The 4432-nt window shown below is 32.2% G+C and overlaps 1 pseudogene; it reads right to left on the reverse strand.

The window, feature by feature from the left end:
• The window catches only part of LOC131162608 (NADP-dependent D-sorbitol-6-phosphate dehydrogenase-like), a 68061-nt pseudogene that overhangs the window by 54214 nt on the left and 9415 nt on the right, over positions 1 to 4432 (reverse strand).

The following is a 4432-nucleotide window of genomic DNA, read 5'->3' on the forward strand; positions in this document are numbered from 1 at the left end:
ATTTTGTGTCCAGCTTTCTCTTTCATTACGTTATTTAATTTCCACACTTATATGCTTTTTTTTTTTTTATTACGGTGAATGCTTGGGAAATACTGAGATTGCTTTAATTGTTTAAATTTTTGCTTTGTTTAATTTATTGTGGGAATTGGAATTTGTTTAAAAAGACCCTAGGTTGTGAAATACTATTGCTTATATAAATTGACCTAGGAAAGTTTAAATTTCCAATTCACTCCCTCTTGGGAATACACCAATTCCAACCAACAATTTTAGCAATAAAAATTTATTTGGGAGAACTTTGATTAACAAAGGTTTAGAGAGAATTTTAGAGTTAATCAAAGTTACTAATCTAAGTAATGAAAGGGGTATTTATAGTTTTTCTAAAAAAGTGACTGTTGAGGGACAAGTTCGTCATTTTAGAAATGTTTAATTAAAAAATTAATGACGATTAAGAGCTGAAGATTAACCTAACCTGAGAGGTTCGGTTGATCGTCTTAAAGGGTCAGTCGGCTGAACACTCATAGCATATTTTGAATTTCGAAGGGGTTTGATCGGCTGTGGGAAACATCGGTCGGTTGAGATAAGGCGAAAAACCAAACCTTCGTAGGTTCAGTCAACCGAGCTTAAGGCCAGTCTATCAGTTCGTCAAGTTCGGTCGACCAAGGTGTTTTTGAACCACAAGTTCGGTCACTTAAGGACAATAGAAAAGTCAAGTTCCATGGTTCGGTTGACTATGGATGGTACGCTCATTTTACGGTTTGTCACCCGATGCATGGTCAACAAGTTGAATTTTGGCCTATAGTGTGTTTGGTCGACCGTGGTGTTCATAATTGAATGGGTCAGTCAACTAGGCCTAGTTGAAAACTCATGTTTGACCCTAATTGATGAAAACCTTTTGTATGATTTTAGTTGTTAAGAAAAATGTTTTTATTTTTCCATGTTGGGTGCCCTAAGGTTTGTCTACGGTCAATCTGAACATTTAATCATATCATGCAGATACATGCATTATTACAAACCAAATAATAAAAATTAAATGCAATACAAATAACATCAAAATATCTTCTTCTTTTGCTCTTCATTTCCTATGGAATTCGTCAAGAGTATATGAGCTTTATGTCCCTACTGGCTTCCATTTTTCGGTATCTTATGTTCGTGTTGACATGTAAACATGTTCACACACTAAATGCACGCATAAGATACATATACTTTGTCAGCAACAAAATAGGGATCAGACTCAAAAAATCAACATGTGTGTTGGAGATTCTAGGGTTTGCCTTCAAATAGGTTTTGCAAAGATAAGAGAATATGAAATCTTTGAATGAAATATGAAAGTAAACACTTCAAAGATTCAAGCCCTAGTATAAACTTTTTCCCAAAATATTTTTCAAACAATGGATTTATGGAAAACAAGAGTTTTTGCTCCCAATAAATATTTCAAATAGAATGAGTAGAAGAGTAGAAAAATATGATTTGAATGCCTAAAACAAAAAAAACTTGTTTACCAAACCTCAAGATCAACATAGCTTTGCAAGATGGATGCCCTCAGATCTTGAATATAGAAGAGAAAAAAGCCCAATAATGATTTTAGTGTCAGAGAATGCAGGCAAGAGCTTTAAAATAAGTTTTAGGGTTAGTATTTATAGGCACTTTAGGCATATAGTAGTTTTCGACCCGTTGGATCATAAAAATATATTTTATTAAATAAAAATATGACCGTAGAGCGTTGGAGCGCCGGTTTTGCCCGACAGACTCGTTGACGAGTGGAGAACTAGTCAACGAGTGTCCTTCACTTGCTCATCGACGAGACCAGGGGATTAGTCGATGAGTGGCTTGTTTGAGAAAATTAGGGTGTCGGTATTTTCTCGTTGATGAGACCAGGAACTAGTCGATAAGTGTACTTCACTCGCTTGTCAACGAGACTAGGTGACTAGTTGACGATTGCCTTGTTATTCAGCCCTATTAACCTTCTAAAATGTAGATCCAACGTAGGACAAGTGCATATGAATATTTCATGAAAAACATGCATCCTAGGGTCTGTCTATTGGTCATTTTGAGCTTCCTATCATATCTTATGAGACATGTAAATACAAACAAGACTAAATACAAATTACAATTGAAAAGTTGAATTGTCTTCATCATTTTGCTCTTTAATATGGAATGAGCCAAGTCGTATGCGCCTTACGCTCCTCATGGCTTCCATAGCATCCTTACCATCCGTGCGTGCTAAGTAATGTTCCTATTCAAAATCTCAAAGCACGGGTAAGATATTAAGTGATGGTCTTAGTTGTCCATGATCAGTTTAAATATTTTTTTTATAAATTGATTTGGGTTTATTTCTTAGGAGGTGTTGGTCCACGATATCTTTCAATATTTCTTGAAATATAATGTTCATGATATATTATTTCTTTTTTTTTTTTTTGGAATACGCACCGGGTATCCACGCGTTCATTTTACGGTCCACGTGACTAATCCTGTGCCCCTTGAAGTTGACCCCACAACTCCAAAGGGAGGATAAATTCAGGAGTCCAAGGGCGGAAACGAGTTCGGGAGGGTTTGAACACCTGACCTCGTGAAAGACACTCCCGCAGTTCGCATTACCACCTGAATCACACCCTGTGGGTGTGATATATTATTTCTATGTTTATTTGAACATGAGAATTTTACGTGGTTGATAGTCTCAATATTTACGAGAACGAAAGATTCTCATAGAACAAAAGTAATCGATTCCCATCGCACATGGATAAATTTTGTAGGAGTCTCTTTTCCCTTTAAATCCTACTTTTCATACCAATTGCACTTGTTATTTTAGTGAGCTTGACAATAATGCCCTATAATTTACTATTATGACACTATTGTTTCTAATATTATAAAGGAGATTCTCCTTTTGACATATTCTTTCAAAAATGTCAAATTTACTCCTATAGCTACAAAAGATTATTTCTAAATATTCATTTAACTATCTACAACTATTCCAAATTATCCTTATAATTATGCCATATTCATCCTTATAATTATTTATAATTAACCCAAAATACTCATGTAACTGTATACAAATATCCCAAAATGTCCTTATACTATTTGATTTTTTATTATTTTTATAATTTTTTAAAATTTCAGAAAACTAAAGAGTTGTGGAGCACACACATATAATACATAGTCATGACCAATTATGATTAAAAGAATAAATTATTAATTAAACAAAAGTACTATTATTATTACATTATAATAATACAATTTAATTGTTAATATTTAAACAGAGGCCGTGCCTTGGTGCGATGGCAAGTGCCTCCACCTCGGTATGGGTGGTCTCGGGTTCGAGACTTGGGAGCAGCCTCTCCAAAAATGGGTGTAAGGCTTGTCGACGTCCACCTCTCCCTGACCTCACTCAAAGTGAGAGGCTTGTGCACTGGGTATGACCTTTTAATTGTTAATATTTAAACATCGTATTATCTCAATTAGCGCCGACCTGATCATAAGGTCGTTGAGGTGCTTGCCTAGGATTACATTAAAAAAAAAATTTTGGGGCCCCCAAATTTTTTTTTAATGTAATAATGTTAACAATATTTATGATGCTCTCTTCCCATACATTGACTTTTTCACTATCAAGTTAATGAAATTGTATTTTAAACTGTAAAGTAAATGCAATTTAATAAAATCATTAGATGAGAATAATCATTAGACACTTGAAAATATTTTAAAACAAAAATAATCATTAGATGAGAATATTTTGAAACAAAAATGTTTGACATATTTTAAAATGTGGAAGACATTCAAATATTAATGATTTTGATTTATTTTCAGAATTGAGAATTTTAAAAGAAAGTTTGGAAGAAACAAGTACACCAATTGAAACATTAAACTTTATACAAAAAATAAATTATTTTGCAAATGCATTTATTGCTTATAGAATTTATTAATGATACCTGTGACAGTAGCTTCTGTAGAAAGAACTTTTTCAAAACTTAAACTTATAAAAAAATATTTGCGATCAATTATGTCACAAGAAATATTAAATGGATTGACTATGTTATTAATGGAAAAAGAAATACTTGAAAATTTTGAATATAAAACTTTAATTAGTGATTTTGCATCTCAAAAAATTAGAAAAATTAAATTTATATAAAAATAAAAATAAAATAAAATATGAAGAGCCCCTAATTAAATCATTCACCTAGGCCCTATATTGTGAAGAGCCGGCCCTGATCTCAATCATTTCGATTAATTGGTTTATTTAAGTACATGTTCTTTGTAATTTTTTGTGTTAAAAAGTAATTATTTTTTATATATTGTGCGTTCACATATTAAAAGTATAATGATCATATATTTGACATATTTACTAAAATTTTTATGTTTAAAAAGAATATTGTATAATTTTAAAAATGAAATTTCATTTTTCTGAAAATTTTTTACACGAACCAAATGTCCGTAGAAAATT

Source organism: Malania oleifera, chromosome 8 (genome assembly GCF_029873635.1).
Source record: "Malania oleifera isolate guangnan ecotype guangnan chromosome 8, ASM2987363v1, whole genome shotgun sequence".
Classification (NCBI taxonomy): domain Eukaryota; kingdom Viridiplantae; phylum Streptophyta; class Magnoliopsida; order Santalales; family Ximeniaceae; genus Malania; species Malania oleifera.